Source organism: Bradysia coprophila (assembly GCF_014529535.1).
Source record: "Bradysia coprophila strain Holo2 chromosome IV unlocalized genomic scaffold, BU_Bcop_v1 contig_81, whole genome shotgun sequence".
Lineage (NCBI taxonomy): Eukaryota > Metazoa > Arthropoda > Insecta > Diptera > Sciaridae > Bradysia > Bradysia coprophila.
In genome coordinates, this window is record NW_023503375.1 from 2799618 (window position 1) to 2822988 (window position 23371).

At 34.4% G+C, this 23371-nt stretch overlaps 1 protein-coding gene and 1 long non-coding RNA gene across 4 annotated transcripts in view; one reads left to right on the forward strand and one right to left on the reverse strand.

Moving 5' to 3' along the window:
* Nucleotides 1-23371, reverse strand: part of LOC119072420 (neuroligin-1-like) — a 100148-nt gene that overhangs the window by 68463 nt on the left and 8314 nt on the right. The gene's annotated exons all lie outside the window — the stretch shown is intronic.
* Nucleotides 12142-13385, forward strand: LOC119072423. The gene is made up of 2 exons (XR_005086861.1): nucleotides 12142-12322; nucleotides 12589-13385. It is a non-coding gene; the product is annotated as an uncharacterized LOC119072423 (long non-coding RNA).

Below are 23371 nucleotides of genomic sequence, written 5' to 3' on the forward strand. Positions count from 1 at the left end.
GGAACTCTGATACGAAAGAATTGTCCAGTCCAATTGTATTCTTATAACTTGAAGAACCAGTCCGTGTTCGTGGGCATATATAGAGTGTTGATGCGATAGTTGGTATGATATACAATACACAAACAATTCATTCCAATTGTATAAAAGGATTATATAAACGAGATACAGATATTGTATTTAATTAAATTTGAAATCGATCCATATCGAACAATTATTGTTTTACTCGTTACACAGATGTAACTGCAATTTATTTTTAAAAAACGCCGAAAGGGTTTTCGAATTTCTATTGATGTTGCGATGTGTACTTTTTACAACGGAATGACTGAAGGAGTGAGACAATAGCCTGGTATTATATTTCAATTCCATGGTGTAATTATATCCCAAAGGGAAAATAGCCACGTTCCAACAGGCACGAGTTTTCTCACTGAAAGCATAACTAGGGATGAAAAGTACAGTACTGTGTAATCCACAGTTAAGCTTTTTGTCCCAGGTTATACAAAGGAATTGACATATCTGCTAGAGAATTCTGTGAACCGTTAGAAGAACTGTTTTCGACGCACATAGCTAGTATTGAATAATGTGTTCTCCTAATAGTAAATGTACTAAGTGCTCTATTAGATGAGCAAAATAAAGAAATCATTCCTCGGCGTAACTCGATTCATTTCTGTAATGGCGCTGCCAAAATAGAATTTTTTAATACGCTCGCTTCGCTCGTTTGATAACATCACATCTAATGACAAAAACAACCTAATTTTCAACTTGTTGCATGAATAACTATTTCGCTATCAATTTTCTAATTTTCAAATTACTAAACTTTGCTATTCACTTAGAACAAAGTGCAACCCTGAAGTCTCATCTGTGTAAAATCTGTACGAAATTGAAATGGAAATTCCAAGAAGCGAAATTTTAATGTAAATTTTCGTACATGAATGTGAGTGAGACTCACATTGTGAGTTACAATTTTAAAACTAAACGCAATGGAAAAACGGAACAAATTACCACATTAATTATGTTGTGGTTGTTGTGGGCATAAAAGTAGTTTTAGTGAGTTCAACTACTGCATTCAGACATTCACCGAAATTATTGGACAGGTTCACAGTAAGTGGTTTACCCTAATCAGAATAGCAGCCACCATGCACTGTGTATGTACATTTTTGGTATACCTAGACGTATATCAATGCCAATGTTATTTCTGCACATTACATGTTCGGATTCGGTAGGATTATGTGCATTGTTCGTATTCTTCAAGAAAGGCACTCCGAAGATTCCATCTTTATAAAGGAGCATAAAGGATTTTCGGCATACCTTGCTATAAACTTGAGTCTACTTTCTGTTTTTAAAATTGTCAAATTTCTTGCAACGATGTTATACTGTATTGAAATATAGCGAATACGCCACATCAAAAGAACCGTTGAATGCTTTTCCCGGTTGAAATAGACAAAGTTATTTCTCATGTAAAACTACAATGCAGCCAAACATAAAATAAACCGCACTGGAAAAGATAAAAGGAGTCTTTTAATTACATTTCGTATAACGTTTTTCAACTTAATTCCATTAAGTGGAAATTGTCAGTTGTGTATTATAATTGGGCTGTGTGTACACACACACACATACAATACCCCAGAAATATATATATATTCACAGTCATTTTTCCCATTTATTCGAAAATTAACTTTCCCATGAAGAAACGTATACGCATCGAAGAACTATGGTAACATTTCCTGGCAGTTCATCGTTTAAGTAAGTCATGTTCATGTTTCGTATACGTTTCATTTTAGCGTCGACATTTAATAATATTAACTTAACGAAAATACTGCATGAGATATTTTTATTGTAATTTAATACGACTTAACAAAATGATTTAATGGAATATGCGATGGTGTAATAGCTGAAGCTATTAGTTTGAGTATATTTGCCCTGATGATAAATAGTGATAAATGATATGAAATTTAGTCAACATTTTTCGGTTAAATATTGTTATTTGATATTATTATGTCGACGAGGTTATCGCTTACAAAAATCTTCTTTGTGGGTTGTAGCGAGCCTTCGAGTTCACAACAAATAAAATACTTGGAATATTGGGAAATGTGAGAATTTCAGATGACGGAATGACGCAGAGAATTACGCTTGATCTTATCCCTTCGACGTAGAGACGGCAAGCACATGACCAGTATTATTGACTCGGGTCCATTACTTCCATCGATCAAAGTATTTTTAATCGATTGATTTCAAGTCTTGTACTTCAACTTTTTAACATGTATTTCATTACTACATAAAGGACAATATCACCTAGAGTTTGTCATTATTTTTGTCGTCATTATCGATATCAGATGAATAGCCGTATATAACAGGTTAATAAATATTGTGTCGTCTCATCCAACGAATGAAGCAAGTGTGCTGTTCGTAACTAGTTATTTAAATCACAAGAGTTCAACGCGAGCTTCAATGTACGAATATGCAGTCTGCAAATTCGTTTTTATCGTGTCAATGATCTGAAACATCAGTCAATACAGTTTTTGGCCAACCTCAATTGCTACAGAACAAGGTATTCTTACTTGCTGAAGAAGCCTAAGATTTCATTGAACTATGGCAAAAGATGCCTGCTTTATTCTGGTCAGACGTTGTTTAATGGCCTTCCGCCAACGATCGGAAATCCTCTTACCCTTAATCAATTTTGTCGTTCATTAAAAGCGTATTTGCTGACGCAACGTGATTTAAATTAGCTTTGTTTCGTTCACGATCGTTCACTTCTGTCTGTTTATTGAATTTAATATGGAGATTTAAGCTTGCTACCAATACCTCATGGCATTTTTTACCTTGCCTAGCTGTCCTTGTTACTTAGTTCGCTTGTAGTAATTTTATCAGTTAAACTGTTTACGTTTAACTCTGATACGCTGGGCAAAGGACAAATCATTGCTCTGGGGTTATATGTGCAGAAACACCCTCGCTCCATCATATTTGAGCTCAACATCAAAACATACAGGACATGCAGCCAAGAAAGCAGAAGTTGACAAAATCAATCACTTATTCCGAACTATCAAATCAATTTGTTTTCGTGCCGGTCGCCTCAGAAACATCTGGAATTTTCGGAAAACTTGACCTGAATTTGATAAAGAAAATAGGGAGTAAAATTGCCGAATAAGAAATTTTTTCAACAACTTTGGTCAAGTCAACGCAATACAACATTTTGCCAATATTGAATTACTGACCAAGCAATTCAAAAATTTTATAAATAATTGTACCGATACTTTTTGAAGTTATGCATCGCAGTTGTGGTTGGCGCCATGGCTGCCGCACTGTGCGCGTTTGTAGTGACAATTCATTTATTGTCACTAAAATTACCAAAAGGAAATTGTCGGATGTCACAGATCCAAAAAAGCTGTATGTGAGAGATGTAACACGAAAAACAAAGAGTCTTAACAAATGACGAAAAAGTGTATGAATGCTCACTTCAGTTTGTGTCGTGCTGATATGCACATAGTAATCGCGAAGACATACGTGCACTGATGATGGCGTGATACGCCGAAATCAGCATTGTTTTGCTCTGTTGTTCGTCCACTATGATTGTAAACGGTAAAACGTTTCGTCACGAATCGTAAATGGTAACACGTTTCGTTCGCCATTCGTTGAATAAAAGAAATTTTTTCAACAATTTTGGTCAAGTCAAAGCAATACAACATTTTGTCAAGTAAGAAAGCAATTTCAATACATTTTTCACATTTCATACATACATCTATTAGAAACACCGACGCGTCGACGATCAACACAACCGAAATTTTAGTCTGGTGTTCAATTATATAGCGAAAAACTCAAGACAAAAAGTGTGTCAACGAAGTGAAAGATTTGGTTACAACCAAAAGAAGTTGTAGATTCGATTATTATACCGACGGTATTCTTGCGTCAAACAGTTCATAATCTGTTATAAGTTAATTCTCTAACTGATTGTAGAAAAGTTGCCGTAATATTACGTTAATTTCAATAAAATATTGCTCAGTTGCATGCTCAACATTATTATGCTCTTGTTCATTCTTTTATGTTCGAAATTCATTCAACTGAAGGTAAATTGAATTCATTTAATTTTTGGATGTTCTGTAGCGAACGTTTTTCCACTCACAGTTAATTGCTTTGAACTTAGATATAATTTGCCCGAATGGAATTTGGCATTCACAAATGTGTTCAGTACAGCGGCGGATAATTATTCACAAAATTAATGTGAGAAACACTTCACACTAGATTGGTTTTTAATTTCAGACTATATCAATTAAATTATATTAATAGGTGAACGTCCGGGCATTGCGCTCCAACCATGTCCAGTTGACTACCCGATTTTATCCGAGAATATGCTTTTGACAGTATAAATCACTAACAAGAACATCTAAAACCTTTTCGTACAGATACCAGATAACAGTTTCAAGATATTGAACCCACGGTAAGTCTTTTGTCCCATGGTAACCACCTAACCATACAGGAAAAAGATCTAAAATGCTTCCATTGTATAACAAATAAAAATCAATTATTGGCAATGAATACAATAATCCCCTGTACAAATTTAAAGGAATTTTAAACGAAACCGACAACGAGACACCATAGAACTCAGAATCAATTCCGAATTGACTGTAACCCTGATGGGATGTGTATTTCAATCCCATCAAAAAAATACGATTACAACCTACGCAAAAAATAATGAAGTAAAATTCCGTCTCCTTTTGCGAATGGGGAATTTCTTTTTGTAATAAGTGAAATTAAATGCGGCAATTTCGGTATATATTTCTCTTATCATCATCATCACGGGTGGTTGTTCGATGTAGATGGAAAACAGCTTAGGCGAAATATTTTTGTCAGTTTGAATTGAAGTGAGATGACGCGTATTATCGAAATTTAAGGACACTTCGTCTTTCTCATTTTTCACGTATCCTTGTCATTGTTGTTATTCTCAGGAATTATTATCGAAAGCCAGAGGAGTAGCGGTTTAAGTGCTTCATGAGAAAGACAAATTCATTTCGAAGTGTGTCATTTGGTAATCAGTTGCCATTAGTACAAAAAGTGATATTTGTTAAGCGTATGTATGATTGATGTAATTTTTTGATAAATTGTCGAGTCTGGTCTTAGCATATGACAATAATATTCACATTCACAATGTGCTTTAATTCTGAATTCAAATTTCTGAATAAAGTGAAATTGCAGAGCATAAAAGCTTTGTCTTTTCTTCGACACGAAAGCCTTACAAATGTGTTATTCGGCTACAGTATCGTATTTAATCAGCCAATTTGATTATAAAACTTTCGAGCATAACATCAGCTATTTAGGAAATATTTGGTGATGACGATGAAGAATTGAAACTTTGTAAACTTTAGCAAACTTACATGCTTCACCTCACACCAATGTTAACAGTGCCATTTCCGTATATTTCTGTATGTGCAAGTCATTTCATTAATCACATTCGGATTTTTATTATACTCGTACGTGATTATAGTAAATGTTAAAACTTTGCAATAAAGTTTTACTTCTGGGTAATGCTGTGCTGACGTTTTGGTTTTAATGTTAGTTTCGTGTATCAATTTATAGAAAAGGTAATTGTGGTTGTCGAAGTACAAAACATGAAATACACCGTCCATAGGCTTGACAATAAAAAAAAGATTAGACTTTTACAGTCGTTGCAGGCATACCATCGAATTCTTTACGTCAAAACAACTGTCGGAAACAAAATCTAGTACTTCCTTAGTTTTTACATACATTATGCTATATAAGATGACATTCGTTCCGACGAAAAGTAATCTAAATTGTAAATGATACATTAAAAGGCAGCAACTTGATACCTTCAAGCAGTGTGTTCACCTCAAATCATTCGATATTAAATTCACTATAAATGTTTTACCATCCAGAAACAACAAACTTGTACACAGGCTGGCACAGCCGCACACACACATACACTGAGCCCCTTTATAAATAATATTTAATATTTATTGAGGATGAAATATTTTGCTAAGCAAACCATTTCAAAATAATATTGGGTAGAAACATAATGATGTGGGTAGCAACATTATTTATGAAATATTATGTTCCTGTATTTGATTACATTTCACGATGGCTTACAACCAACTTAAGTATAATATACGAAATCCGCAAGTCGAACAACTATTGCAGAACCAGAGCCGTAACTAGTTCACATTTCTCTTGAGGGTGTGAGGTAGCTACAGAAATGAAAAATCGGTTCAATAAATCTTGTCGTAAGTGGGAAATTCACAGCAATTTTAACAAAATATTCGGAAGGCATGGTTGCTGTATCAACAGCAAATAGAGGAGGGTAATTGACATTATGCAAGCGAAGCGAGTGAAACTTTCTTTATGTAGATTTATTGGATTGTAGCAGACATGTGTTTTACATAACCTCAAAAACGAGCTATTTCGTGCGAATTCATTGAAATTAATTAAATGATAACAATTAGTAACAATCTTCGCACATGACCAATGACACATTTCTTCACCTTAAATCTAGAATTTGTATAGTTGAGAGTTAAGAGATTTCTGTTGAAATTTGGCAAGCTGTTCTCGATAAAAATCAAGAATTCATATTGGGACATGTAACAGTTTAAGGGTACAACCATCTGTTATAGATACTATGAATTACTAGACTTAATAATAAATGATGTGCTATACGAAAATCAATAGGAAAACATTACTCAGATGAAATTTCTTGCTAGCTTTCGAAGAGGCGTAAAAGAACTGTAGACATATCTTAGTTCAACTACCACTGGGCCAGAACCCTGTTACGGTTCTGTGAACAGAACATCAAATTCAAAGTAATTTTCTCAAAATGATTCCGTATATTACATTTGGTTACTTCAATATATTTATTTGATAGAAGATGAATTTCTAAGTTAAATAGTGTTCACATTGCACAGTAATATCATATGAGAACGACCCCCCTTAGGGTTCTTCAGATGAATAATTTTCCAATAATCTGTGAAATGGTTTGTAATCAGCTTACACGAAATATTCAGATATAATTTGTAAATATTGATTCAGGAAGGTCCCATAAATGATGATTTAAGATAACATTTCGTTTAATTAATTGCGTGTGCTATATACGCTGCTACAATGCTGAATCGTTGAATTTTCAACAAAAAGCGGTTCGATCTTTGAATTATTACGGGATAATATTTTTATTATACAAAATTGTTGTTACGTTGTGCTCCCATTAGGTTTTGATTTGTTGGAAGTGAGTGTTGAAATTTTTTTAACTCTCGTTATATAACAAAAATGATGGTTCATCGCTCGCTGGAGTAGAACGCTAGATTTTTTTTTTCAAATACAATTTGTTGGAGTGAGGAAAAGTTTTAGCTTTCTAGATCAAATATACAATATTATAAACGAATGGTCAGCTTTGTTATCAACAGAATCCATTCCGCTTCGTAACTAATCCTAAATTAATGAGATGGCAGTATTCGAAACGTCTGATCACAAATCTCGACGCTTTGAATTGCTTTACGTGTGAATCTATAAGCAATACACGATTAGTTTCTTTCTTTCGAAAATTATGTTATGAGCCTTTTAGAAGTACTTTCAATGTGTTATAAATGTGCGAAAAGTAGCCAAAATATATAAAGTGGCTGATAAAGTGGCACAATGTGCGAATAGATAGATAGATAATCGATAGAAGTAATAGATTTGATGAATGATATATTGATACATTCGCACCACCCCACGAACATAATTCATGACGGGATTCCATTTGCTGTATTATCATTTCTGCACGCATTCGAGAATAAAATGACTTACATATACTTGTTTGGGCTTTGGTATTTTGACTTGTAGAGAATTATACTCTCTCACTCGTCAAAATAAAAGTGGTCGAACAATGACGTAATATACGAACGTCCCCTCTATTTATTATTGTTTTCACTAAGTATTTTCAAGCGGAAATTTTTGTAAACCTTTTTGTGAACCTTATACAAGTACAGCCTTCGAACCTACTTACAATTGTATTCAGTAGTTTTGAACTAAAATAAATTTGTAATTCCTTTCGAAACGTTTCCCACTGGGACAAAATATTCGTAACAAAGAAACTATTCGGATTTCGACTAATTAAATCATAATCTATCTATTCATTCTACTGAGACATGGGTCCGGACACAATATGCTACGTGTGTTGTGTATTAAGACGATACCTTGGAAATCAGCAATTTTTGAAAATTGGCTCATAATTCATCATGAGCTTACAAACAATATCTCACGTATGCTGAACTAAATTATGCAAAGCCACTATACATATAAATATTACTTTGAAATCCGGAATGTTATATCCCGGGTACAATCACACAATGGTTGACCATATAATAACAATACAAGATTAATGTTCATTTTGCATGAATTATTTGTATTTTCCGGTGCAGAAGTATTACAACTCTAAATATGAACATTGTTCATTAGTCATTTTCATTTTGTTGTGAATGGAAGTTATGAAATGTATGTAAATTGGGTGCACTTACAATAATAATATCAAACGTAAAACACAGCAAATTATTAAAAGTAATGGGTTATTACCTCAACAATAATTATAATGAACAGTTCGCATAATAGCAATTGAAAGAAAATTGTGTTTGTAAAGTTCATTTATTATGGAGTGATTGTGATGCAGTGAATTGGACGCATTCTGGGAAATCTATTTTTCGGTGGGTATTTTCGAAAGGATAATTGGTTCGGGGTGAGACTTTCCATACGTGGTCGATATTTAGTGAGGCGTCACGGAGATTAAACGACAAAATGAAAATTAAAATTAAAATTAAATTAAAATGAAAGCAGGGCCTATTTTAAGGAAATTAAATTTCCAAAAATTCTTAAATTTTTCCATCACTTTTCTTCATTTCATCTAAAAACACAACCGATTGCATCGTAAATGTTGTTTTTACTGCTTTTTTAAGTTGTTTTTCATGTCTTTGAGCTTAACTGATTACTTCGGAATGAGATCTAACAGAAAACAAAATTTGGAAATTTTAAGAATTTTTGTGAAATTTTGGAAATTTTTGGAAATTAAATTAAATTCCTTAAAATAGGCCCTGGCAGGAAAGGAGTGTTTTCTTGACAACTGATCAAATGACATTGCTAGTGAAGAAAGTGCAGCACTTTCTTCACGTGGGTAGAAAATAGAAACTTTTCTCATTTGAACTGTCACTTTGTTCATGTTTTCGAAAATGGTATGGCGAATGGCTTTGTTTCGTGGAGAAAAACGACAACGGCAACGTTGTGTTCACCTCTGGAGAAAAAAGAAATTCTAAGAAGAGCGATATTTTCGGCTCTCGTATCGCTCTGGCCGCAAACATCGCTCTTTTATTTAAATTTCATATTTTCTCCAATCGGTAAACAAATAACTATTTTTTCACAACGCAGGCGAGAAAATTGTGATTTTCTCACCTCAGCCGTAACTTCGGAAGCCTTCGTTATGAAAAACATTATGATATTTCCAACTTTTTTTTCCAACCATGTCCTTTCATAAAACCGTTCATGCCAACCAATCGCCGACAGCGCTATACGATGAGGAATTATAGGGAATTGAACTGAATTTACCTTCTTGCAGGCTATAAAATGAACTTTAATCATGCTCCGTTAGCGGTAATTTATGTTCACCAGCCACTAGCACATAATGTGGAGGATGCAATTACCGAGGAATGGTTTTTCGGCCAATGTGAATACAGCCTTCGGCTTAGTTTTCAAAATCATCGCCACGCCTAGCAGTAAAACGAGTTGAGCTCACTAGCAATTACTTGTAACTAAAGACTTAACCTTTTATGAACGGAAACTTATAACCAATATTATCATCGAGTCTAGATTTTGTTAGTTCTTTAAGTCTTTATGACCAAGTGAAACGATCGCTATTGATAAAAGATATGCTCATTTGCATATCTAATTTCAGAATAGATTATGTTTATTCCCTTCTTAATGATTAACGATTTTTTGGTTGTAAACGTTGCCACGAAAAGGATACTTAAGAATAAGAAGTCAATTGTTTTGACTTCCTTGTTTCAGAAGTAATGACGAAATAAATTTGCAACATAACAACCGTGCAATAAAATGCCCCATAAAATTGCTGACTTAATCACCAATGTGTGTGTTCACCAGCTTATGTTAGACGTTGTTGGCAATTGTATTTGCCATTTATCCTTCTAATTATTAGGAAATCCTCGTTTTTTCCTGTAAAAGTACATTATAATGACTGATTTAGCCGGTAATATTATAACAACGCGGGAAATATTGTCAACTAGCGGTTACGCGTAAAATCTATTCGAAGTACATGGTTCAACTCGACAAATACATACCACATTCATTAATCAATCGAATTACCGCAAAAGTCATCGATATAGCATAGCATTCCATTTTTGCCTCGATTAATTCGGAAAAAGTTATCAATAAGTTCGATATTAACATTCCAAAATGTAATTTGATTTCATAAATGTCAATTTGAGGTTAATTTTGACGACTGATTTTCACATTTCGATCACTCGATGATTTAATTTTTGAAAATAAATAATTTTTACGATTTTCGAAAATCGTTTCTGGATGGATGAGTGAGAATATGCATTGTTTGCTATTGAATTTTTCATTCGATTGATTTTATTTACACTTTTTTTGGGCATGTAATTTTATCTGTTGTTGTCAAAACGTTAGAATCAACATTCCCTACATCCAATCCACATTTCATGTCCCCATTAGACCTGTACAGATTCCTGGGACTGTGGGATATTGGGATAAATAAGTGTTTTGCTGGTCGGGAAGGTTAAAATATTGGACATGTACTTTTTAGAATAAAAAAAAATAGTTTACCTTACTAGGAAAGTAATAAGGCCATTACTGCCCTAGAACAAAGCCTTTACCAACATAGTAAGGTAAAATGGCATACTATAACTGGGGCCGCTCTCGGATACTTTTACTCACCTAGATACGAGATGACTCGGTACTTCCCAGCTATAGTAATCTACTATTAGGCATTGGGAACGAGGCATTTGTACAAATGTATGAAAGTGTTAGAAGGGAGAAGAATAATGATGTATATGTCTAAACTATTGAACAACTATTTAGCACAATATCCCACAGTTCCCGGAATCTGATATAATTACCTAAAAATGATAATTTAATTGTTCCAGTCAAAATCGTTATCGCCTTGTTTTGCAACAGTTTTTATTAGGAAATAGAAAAATCCGTTCGTTGAAAATCAAAGGAAAATCCATAAAAATCATGTACAGTCGAAGGCAGTCAATTTTCAGCATAAATTTGCTTCAGCTGTTTTTCAGCTGATTCACACATACAATCAAAACTGGTTTTCCTTGTTCATACGGTCGAAGCTGCTTCACGCACGCGCATGATAGTGGTAAAACCGTATAAAAAAGACGTATAAACGGTTGTGATTGTTTGTATGGATCAGCTGAAAAACAGCTGAAGCTAATTTATGCTGAAAATTGACTGCCTTTGACTGTAATTATTGAAATCGACAAAAAGAATCCTTGTGAATATTAAAAAATCTACCTAAATGTCTAACTTACCCATTGCCTAACTGATCCATTGTCTAACTGATACTTTGTCTAAGTGATCCTTTGCCTAACTTATCCATTTTCTAACTGATCCATTGTCTAATTGATCCATTGTCTAATTGATCCATTGTCTAACTGAGCCACTGCCTAACTGACCCATTGTCTAATTGATTCATTCTCTGACCCCAGTGCCTATTTTTCGTGAAATTTCATGAATTTAATAAAATTAGTGAAATAAATTTTGAAAATAGGCCCTGTCTCTAACTGGCCCAATGTCTGTCACGTTACCTAAGTATAAATTAATAATTGTCGACAGCCGGCATATTTATCAAGATAATCCGTACAAACTCATACAAATTAACATCCTTCGGCAATAAACTGGACCCTAATTCATTCATATGCTTGTGTTTGCTTGTGGTTCCCCCCCTCTTAATTCAGAATTTGAATTTTGAATCAGCAGACGAACAAATAAATTAAAAAATAAATTTCAACGCAATCTTTTGAATTTTAAGCGGCATTACTGCCTCAATGGTACCAACCAGGAGCAACACAATTGTAAAAATTGTCCAAATTGTGGAGAGTTTTTTTTAGTGTGAGACTGAGACCAATAATTATTCATGAACAGCTGCCATACATGCAAACATCTAGTTAAAGATGAGCAGATTCTGAAACAAATAACAGTAAAAACAAACCGTGCCTATGTGTGTTCGTTTTGTATCCGTTGTACTCCCATGGGGATTGTCAGTTAAGCAATTTAGTTGTTGAATAGCACTTGAAGTTGAATCAGTTTAAAGTAAGAGGTAAGCCGAACATAATTATAGATTATGCTGTGATTGTTTTGGGTCTTAATAGCTAGAGGATTGAAGCTTAATAGGACTCAAAAAATGTTTTTAATTACCTAGCAGCTGCTCAGTTAATCAATAAAAAATTTGGGAAATTAAAATTACCGCGTGCTAAATGACCAACTTTTCATTAAAAAAAACTTGCAAACGGAGCAACTGCTAAAATGTGGAAAGATTTGTATTGGGAACTTCCTAAAGTAAAGAAAAAATAATTTTCCTCGCAGAGATAATCATCAACACCGTGTACACAGCCACCAATAAATCATTTGTCAACATGGCGGCCGCAACCCAAAGAGCCCTATTCATTGTGAACATAGAGCAAGGATCCGAATCAGAAGGTTTATTCCATGGAATGTATGGCAGTCTAATGACCAGATTGAAAAGTAGAGCAAGATTAAATGCAACAACTGTCGACTCGATTAAAGCGTTACAAACGCACTGTGCTGCATGCAATCCTAAGGAAACCGTTCTATTGTTCACCAACGAAGTAATTGCAAAGAGAACAGAACTACACGATATGCTCAAGCACTTTCTCAGCGGAGGTGGACTGGCTATAATTGGCTGTTTGTTTTCATCGTTTACGACAGCACCAATGGCAGATACCCTGTTCCAAGCGTTGGGTCTACACTGGAAGCATGCAGATTGTTATCGAACAACATTTGGCCTAACTGATATGGGCCATTCTCTGCTAACTGAGGTATCATCAAGATATTCCGCTATGGCTGTGCAGCTGAAAGACGTCCCTAATAACCAAAAACTCTACAAGCCAGTGGCTGATGCCACAACCGAGTCGGATGTATTTTCGTTGAAGCCAGCGGATGCGAATTTAGTGATGGCAGCATTTGGAAAAGTTGGAAAGGGGGCTGTTGCATATATAGGCGATATGAATGCGGAGGACGAGAGTGATCGCTTGATAATAGCTCTTTGCTCGGCAACGTGGTAAACACAACTTTGGTCGATCGATGCAATTTTTTCGGTTGAGTTTGAAATTAGATTCCACAATTTTGTCAATAAATTTTCCATTTTCTCAATTTATTTATCTGTTGACTTATCGATTGATTCTCCTGGCCGCTCTTTGCTTTCTCTTCCATTACTATCGTGTCACTTCGAGGTTTAATTGGCCTTAATTTTCCGACGATTTTCTGAACTAAATTTCCCATAGCAAAATCTCAATTAGACTCTCAGTTTACACCGTAAGTCTACCAATCGGCAGATCATGATGGATATGCTTCTGAAATCGATTTTTATTATTCCCACCAAAAGATTGCCTTAAAAGTTTACTAATGAAAAACGGTGTGTTTTAGAGTGTAAGTTTCTAGGGCTAATTACGATGAAACATACGCAAGCTTAAACTAAGTGTACCGTGCATCTTTACACCATGTAGTCAAGAGAAATTCTGCCGACGAAAGTCCAATAAATAATTAGCGAGAAGATCCTGTTCAATTTAAAATATAAATGAGTTTCATGTCCAGCATTCCGTATTTTAATTTGCGAAGAAACACACACCCACTCCGACGAACAGCACAAAATTCCGAGCAAATTGAAGGCCAATAAAATAAATTGCAGATTGTCATAAACACGAACACAAATTCAAATTAAGACTGTCGTCCGTTGCAAAGTCAAACTAACTCAATGTAACCCGACAACAAGCAAACCAAATTTTAAGGATAACTTTAACTTAAACATCTGCCCCGATTTCTTTCTTACCCGAAAGAAAAAGGAAAGGAAAAGAAAAATGCTAGAGAAAAATATTGAAACCGTCCCATACAGTAAATATACCGTCTGGATATCATTTTCGAAACTTTTATTTAAATCGAAAAGCTACTTGGGAACCGTAAACGAAAAACAAATACAGGTTTAACGTTAGAACATTTTGCAAGAAATCAAATGTGGAAAAACCATCTGGCCGATTGTTTTCCAGGTTTCAGTTGTTAGAAGCGAACGTATGTGCATATATACGTTGCGGGAGAAAATATGGTCGAAATATAATGTGTACAGTACACACCAGGCAGCACACAGATGAACAACTCGAGCAAAACCACATATCCAAACAGTTTATAAAGGAGAAACTTTATATAAATGATAGTAAAACCAATAGTGAAATATTAACATTTAGTATTTTCCAGGTCACTCCAATTTTCCGATCGAAGAATTTTCACTGGTATTTATGCGATGGAAATAATATGTGCATACAAATGTGGCTAAAGTCGTTATATGAAATCGGTTATAAACTCTCTTACGTTTGCTCGACCAAAATGTTTGTATATTTAATTCCTTGTACGAAAAGTGATATGGGCGAAAGAGGTAAAAGGAAAATAGATTGTTGGTGGTTTTGCTATTAAAGTTTTGGCTGGTGTATCTGCCAAGGCGTTATTACAGCCATCCTCCATTACGACTTACGAAGCGATGAATCTGATACACGATATTATATTATGCTATGTATGGTCGTGGTTTATATGCCAATATCATCATATGGAAGCTGTGTGTTTCGGAATAGTGTATTTTATGGGCTGACTATACGTATAAAAGTGTAGAAGGAAATAAATATGGGATTGGGTTTTTGCCTGTGTGTGTGTGTGGAGTGTGTGTATGGATATACTATAATAATGGATGGTAGAATTTGGAAGCTTTCCTTCATTTCGTTATGGTTTTGTGTTTGGTTTTTGGCTGTGAAGGAGCACTGAGATTAAAAGATAACATTTATACTACGAACAAATATTATTGGCTTTACTAATGAATATATGCTCGGAGAGAAGGTAATAGAATATTTATTTATGACTGAGGAAAATTATGTCTGTTTTTGTTAGATTTGGATAATAATTGGTGAATTAACTTTATATCTCTTTATTCCAATGATTTTGCTAAAAGTTCCAAAGGAATACAAATTACGTCTAATTAGATTAAATAGATTTGATTAGAACTTAGATTGGGAGTTCGCTTCTTCTTCTTCTTCTTTTTTTTGTTGCTTCGTAAATCTCTGCCAAAGTTTAACGAACGACGTTTTCGTTCGCCTCGCATTTCTGTTCGTCCAACTGTACCAAAAATAACCAGATGAAAATACATATAAATTTACTTTTCTTCCTGATTTATGGGCATAACTAATGATTGATTTGATTTGTTATGTTCTTTTACTACTTGATTAGATATCAAACTCACTGTGAGATGATGTTCGGATATTCCTCTCTTGCTGTGTGTTTATATACGTACATGGGTAGGTAGGTAAACTATTTCTATCTGTTCATTGGGTATATCATCATGTCAAAGTATATTGCTAACACAATTTATCATATAACCCCGTGAGATATTTGTACTTTTGTATCAATTGACGTTGCCTTACAAGTTTCGAGCTATGGCAATTTGTAGTTGATGTAATATCTTTCCGAGGCATACGTTTAAGTAAACAGGGAAGTATAAATAGAGATGAATGAATGTAATTACATTTCAACGGAATACGAAAACATTTTAATATAATGTGTATTGAACGTCGAGTCAAAGCATGTATATTACCCAACCCATGTGTCGTAGCTTATATATACACTTTTCTATCATCAGATCATTGCCCTATATGACACATATAGTAGGTTCATGTCAATAGAGTTTTTGAAATGCAGAAATTAGGAGAAATTTCCGGGAAGTACGACAAAATTCATGGATCTCCAAAACAAATCATAGCTTTAAAACTAGGAGCTGAATTCGTAGTTTGGAAGAGATTTCAATGGATGTTATGCCTACGGGCATTTCCCCTTACAGTTTTTCCCAAAAGTGGCAGATTCATGGAAATTTTCGGAATTATTTCGTATGATCTATGTTATCCACGGTTGGGTTGGTTTGAAACTAGATTAAATAGGGACCACTAATAATTTTTTTTATATTTATAATGAGTGATGGACAAGAACATCACTCAGGAAAAAATTAGCCCGAACCCCTGAGCCGTTTCTGAGAACCAGTGGATGCGCTACCACAAGCACTCAGGCACAGCCTGAGTACTGTGTAAAAAATATTGCTTTCGGTTATTTGCTCTCGGAGCAATAACTGTTGAAAATCAAAATTTCACCCTTTTCGAAGAGTGATATATCCTTGACAAAGTGACCGAACCAGCCAGTCCAGATTGATTCTAGACGCGGTTACTAAGCTCTTTCGAATGGCGACAAAAAACTTTTGAACATGTTCTTTTATGTTACATTTTCAGAGAAGTTACTTTTTCCGCTACCCTCGGTGAAATTTGGACAATTCTGTACCTTTCTGGCAGCTTTATTTTAAAATAATTTGCCCCATTATATTATAGAGGAATAAGCTTTTCAACGATACCAAATATGCCATACTTGATCCACAACAAGTACTGTTGATGATTCAGTTTTCAATCGAAGTCACTCTACTCGCAAATCTGGAGCTCTCGAAAATAATTTCGAGAAATAATTCGAAATAATTTCGTTTTCGAGGTCTAGTTAATCTAGTTTCAAACCAACCGTGCATCATAAACAAATTGGCAATTAAATCATTGTACTTCATTTTTCTGAACAAGTATTTTTGTATAACTATATCACTATAAATATAGAAAGGTCCACCCACATTGCATTTGATTTTGCGTTATATCTCAGGAACGCAAGAAGCTACGACGAGTGATACCAACAATATGGCTGTGGTTTACATGAAAATGTGGCTGCAACGCAAAGGCGAGTATTTTATGATCCACGTTACATCTCATTTATCTCCTTTTCATTTGGCTGTAAACCGTATTTTAAAGCCTGTTACGGACAACTATCATTTGTTATCGAAAACGAATTAAAAAACAAGCAAAGAACCCTGTCTATATTGCCGTCTTATATGTCAAAAAGCATGTTCAAAAAAATGAAGTAAAAGATTCGAATTCAATATCAGATCAGATCAAACGAAATAATAGATCCGATATAGTTAAGCATATGCTTGCCTTCTGTGAGAAGATAAATACAACTAGGCCAGATATATCGCTGGTCATTTTTGTTGATAATATATTGCCCGTCATCGTCACTGAAGATTTGACAGAGACTTTCTTTTGGATAGTAAAACATTCTTATGCGAAAAGTGTAGTAAATCCACGATACGATTGAGTTGGATTCGAGATGTGGTGTTGGTGTTGGTTTCGGTTATTTGCCGATGATCAACTTGTGCTATCATTTTTTTGAACATCAAAATCTAGGTCTTCAATGTTGAGTTTTTGTAACAACTATCTCTATGTGTAAGTGGAAATCAAGGATTATAGTTCCACGTTCCAACGAGGCTAAAAGTTACGATATTGTTCGTAAGTGGGCAATATTTTTTGTCATTATGCCTTTACTCTTCACACATAGCAGAATTTTCGGAAAATCTCGCAAAACATTTCAACAAAAACATTATTTTTCGTGAAAAAAAAAAATTGAAAATAATTTTTCGTTCTGAAGATAAATGAAATAAATTTTCCAATTTAAATTTTAAATTTATAACTCCTTTCCGGTGACTTGTTACCCAGTTGGAGCGACTGGAACGCTAAAAGCGACCATATATTTCTGAACAGACGTTTTCAACAATTTCAATTGTTGGCGTCATAGCGGCTTGAAGAACATGGAATTCTTGTTCCGAAAAATATTTTATTTCCAAATGATGTGTTTCACATTTAAAACACTTTGAGTCGAACATTTCGGTCAAATTCATCTGAAAAAAGAATGAAAATCCTAAAATCTCCCGCTCGATGTAATAATCTTGGAACATTATTGAAGCTTTTACGACATTGGTAATACACCACCGAATGATACAATTTCTCTTTTAACTCCCAGCATCGCACTGGCTTATATATAAGACGACTACTCATAATCATATAACAAAACACTTAAACTTCAGTTCTGTTTTCATTGCTCAAACATATAACTTCCTTAAGTTATGAAAAGACAAGAGAAACCGGTATTACGTTCTATATTGTATGCATGATGAAGGAAACATACTTTCTAAACAAACGATTTAAGCTAGTTCTGCACACACATCTATAATACATATTCCACGTTACCATCCAGCTAAACTATTATACACATGGAATGTGCAAGACGAAATTGGAATTTATGACTTGATTTAATTTTGTACAAAGGCAAAAGACTTCCATGATTTATGTGACATAAAGTCAGAATCTTTATTGTGAATAAATTTAAATTTGCTTCAACAGACAAGGGAAAATATAAAATTGTTTATCGTCCGATGAGTACCCCCGGTTTACCGTATATTTGGAATGTAGAGTGAACACGATTCGGTGGAGCAGCATTCGGTGAAGTAGATTTTCGAGCGTAATTGTTTGTTTAAACATTGCAAATGCTTACAAGGTGAATTGTCGCAAAGTGCTTTCGAACAATTATTACCAGCACGAAGACAAAGTTTTCACTTCTTCTCGCTACTTGTTTGATTATTACTTTAAGTACTCATTCAAATTTGTCGTTGCTGCTTATGGAAAGTGTTGGAAGCGACGGATTAGTTGAATTTCTTTTAAAATAAATTTGTGGAACCAAAGGAATTTCGAGAGAATAAAGAAATGTTTTTAAGAAGTGCAGGCCTCCAACGCTTTTAAAATCCTTTTATTTGAGGAGTTTTAGGAGATTTTACTTACACCCAAAAAAAAGTTCTACGTTTTAATCGCCCAAAAACACGATAAGACCAATGGTTTACTCATCCGTACACCATGTACATTTAAAACGTACAGTAAGTGTCATACAGACTTTGACCTTTATTTGTCAATTTAAAAATAGATCAAAGCTAATTAACGATTGGTAATGATACAATCATATCATATCATCTGTTTTTTAGTTTGGAAAAAGGATCACAAGCATAAATAATAAAAGAAAAAAAAACAAGTTTAGCTGGACCGTCTTCTAATTAACGGTTAAAAAGTAAAGTAAATAATTGATTGGCACAGTGGTGCTTTTTTAGTTTCAGATTCGACGATTTTGTAAAAGTTTTATTTCGTTTTAAAATATTTCCCGACTTATATATCCAAAAAGTATAATTTCAAATCGAAGTTGGTAAAATCTTTTAAAAAATGACGTTCATGTTAAAAACTGACACGACAAAATTCATAACATCAGTCATTAACATCACCTGCCAAATGACAGTCTTCCGCCATCAGCAAATAGTTTTTTCTACTTCCTACGTCTGTTGTGCTTCAAGCCTGTAGTCACATTTTAACCTAAGTGGGAATGGTAGACAAACTAGCTGCAAATTTTACGAGCAACCTTACATTTATCAATCACCTTGATCGGCCTCATCAGATCAAAGTTAGGAATTCTTGATGTGGCTGCCCTCTCCGTAATTTCGAATCAAACCCGCATCAGATTTTTTTTAACATTTTCATTTAATTTTTTTTAATTCCACAAATAAAAATTATTGTTTTCTAAGAAAATAATTGCAAAAAAGATATCTGAGGAGCGGAATGAGGTCAAATTGGTTGAAATATAGAATTCACAATTGCAACTGTGACAGTTGAACTGTCACATGATACGTACGGATTAAATGTACAACAATGTACGAATAAAGTGTACATCAACATACGGATAAAACCCCCAAAAACACGATAAGACCAATGGTTTACTCATCCGTAAATTGTACATCCAAAACGTACTTTCTACGGGTTACTCGTAGAAATTGGGCGATTTTAATGTACATCCAAAATTTCATTTTTTTGGGTGTAGGTTTCAGGAGATTGCTAGGAGATTTCGTTCGCTGGGAAGAATTTATTTTTTAACAACCTTTTATGTTTCCTTTTACAAATAGCTCGATGGAGTAGGCCAATATTTTTGTATAAATTCTGCTAAGCCCTATTTCTTGTATAAAACTCATATTTTTGCTTTTACAATGGCTATTGCTGGAAAGTCTTCATTTCTTGTATCATTTGGTTTCCTTTGTGCAAAGTATTGTACTCTGGGCCCAAGTATTAAGGCCGATTTTAGTAACGCTCGGAACCTGAACCTGATCTTGACGTGAACTTTATTTTTAAACTTCAGGTTTGACCTGAACCTGACCTGAACCTGACCTGAATATATCAGGTTTGTTCATTTGAGGTTCAGGTCAGGTCAAACCTGACCTGTTCCGAGTATTAGATTTTACTGGAATGCCAGATGCAATTCCCCGGTTATACATTGACTGTTTTCTTAGATTGAACAAATTCTATAACGAATGACCATCCACTTTCTCTCAGTTGACGAACTCTTCACAATGGTTGACCAAACTCACTTCGGTTTGTTTCAACTTTACAGTGATCGTAAACTTTTTCACGGAATAACCAACCAAACGTTTAGATTTGAGCAAATCTTCTTCTTGTGTACCCAACTGAACCAACTGAAATTTTAGAAATCGGTCGGATCAGCTGCGCTACGGCAATAAACCGTAATTCTAACTGGCTACAGTTAGGATCATATCTCCGCCTACATTTGAGAAAAACACTATATATTGGGCTTGTTGCCCGTTCAACGTTCAGGTTTATTCTGATTTATTTCTACTTAGACCAGTGGAAAAGCTCTTGGATTTCCGAACACTCCCATCTGTGGTTTTCACACGAAGGAAGGAAACAACCAGGGTTCCTTAACGTTAAAACTTTATCATAAAAGTTTAACTTCGTAACGGTTTGCATTAGAACTTTTGCTTTTTCGGTACAGTTCATAACGAAATGGGTGTAACGAAAAATTATTTCGGTATAGTTTAACGTTATAAAGAGGAACGAAATTTTTTCCGGTATAACTTAACGTTACGAAGTAAAACGAAATTTTTTTCGGTATGGCTTAACGTTACGAAGAGAATCGAAATTTTTTCCGGTATGGCTTAACGTTACAAAGAGAAACGAAATCGATTTTGCAAAGATTGTAACGTTACAGAAATAACAAAGAATTGGTGTTAAAAACGTTGCGGTTTCCGCAGCTGTAAATTATAAAAATAAAAAAATCTCATGAGAAATGCTCCGTTTTATAATTAAATTACTTCAAAGTTCAATAAGAAAAAAATTTACGAGAGAAAAAATCTGTATAAACTTCTCTTTAGACCATGTTGTTACTGTAATTTACTATAATTTCCAAGATACTGTATTGGTACAGTTGATTGTCTTAACGTTATTTCATTTCTCGAAAAAAAAAAATCGTTTCATGGTAACGTTACGCAATATAACGGAAGTAATTTCGTTATCTTGTAACGTTACGAGATGTACCGGAAAAATTTACGTTATCTTGTAACGTTACGAAATGTACCGGAAAAATTTACGTTTTCTTGTAACGTTACGAGATGTACCGGAAAAATTTACGTTATCTTGTAACGTTACGAGATGTACCGAAAAACATTTCGTTAGCAAAAACCGTTTTAGATTGTGTAACTGTAACAAATATACCATAAAATTTTTCGTTATGATAATAACGTTACATTTGAATCGTTTTTGTAACGTTACGTCCACGTAACAAAAAATAACGTTAAAAATAACGTTGTGCCGGAACACTGGAAACAACACTTTCCAAATCCACGGTCGCACGATCTTTGTTTTATATTTTCATTTTGCCAATGCCAGATTACTTGAATCCCGTTTAACCATTGACTCTTCCGTATAACACTTCTTCGTTGAGTGAACAATTTCTTTACCAGATGACCGTTCTCTTGCCGTTGGTTGTTCAAGCTCGATGGTTGACCAAACTCACTTCGGTTTGTTTCAACTTATGTTCTCAACCTTTTTTCTCAGAATGACCATGTGTTTAGAATCGAACACACTTTCTTCTATGAAGCCATCTCCATCATGTAACCGAAGCGGTCCTGTCACAGTCGTACTATGAGAATATGTACGAGCAAGTGTTACATAGAAAGCGAATGAAGAAAAAATCATCTTGCCCAGCCGCGAATTTGAACACGGGACCTCTCGATTATGAGTCGAGAGCTCTAGCGCCAAATAAATTCCTTATTGAGATCTAAGAAATGAGAAGCGCGGCAGGTGAAATTTGTCATTTTATTTTACTCATCCAATCGTATTGATCTTGATCCTGATTTATAGGAGGTTAATGTGATGTTCGAAGTCTCATTTTAAGAGTTTTAGGAGATTTTTGGAGGTGTGGGAGGCCTGGAAGTGAAGTGAGATTGAGTCATGCTGAATACATAAATTGATCCAGTGTTGCTTTTCGCTTATTATTTACCTAGCACAATTGGGGCTAACATAAGCAGAAACGGTCGTAAAGAAGATGTTAACTGTAAAGTTATCTGAAGTGTTATTTCAGTGTTTATTTTATCATTTCTCATCTTCACGTCGAGCCAGCACCGGCAGAAATGCCTTCATAAATATATATTTATGTTTCTCTAATTAAGTGCCAATAAAGGCCCAATATATCTGCACCATTTTTATGACGCGGGGTATTGCACGCCCAATTTTTTACCATTATCCTCTTTTTATACATTAAACATTTTTTTCTTTTTTTTTGTCTCGATATATAAAAGCGAAGCATAAATATAAATTACATTTACGTAACATGACTGACCGTAATATACCGGAACACACAGAGGGACGGGGACAGTCGTGTGTATATCCTTTTTTTATGTCCATTAAAAAATATATATTGTCGCGAAACGCCGACCAAAATAATAATATTTTATTGGATTTTATATAAATTTTATGGACATTTTTTTTTGTTGTTGTTGTCGTTGTTACTGCTGGTGTACCGTGAAAGCCTCGTTACAATATATGAGATGATTGTTATTAGGTCATGTTAATGTTCGTTTAAGTGCTAATGCATTTTGAGTTATTTGTGATTTATGCATTTTATTGGACAACTAATATTTATTACAGTTATTGATTTACCAGCAACCGACACACACTTGCGACACTACCTTTACATTATTATGATGTATCGAGAGGATATGTTTCATTTCAATCTTCATGATAAATTGATTTATCTTAAAATTTATTCAAATGGATTGACTTGCTGAAATACATTTCGTGTTTTGCTTAAAGTTGAATATCGATTAACTGCACCACCGAAAATTTACAATTTCTGA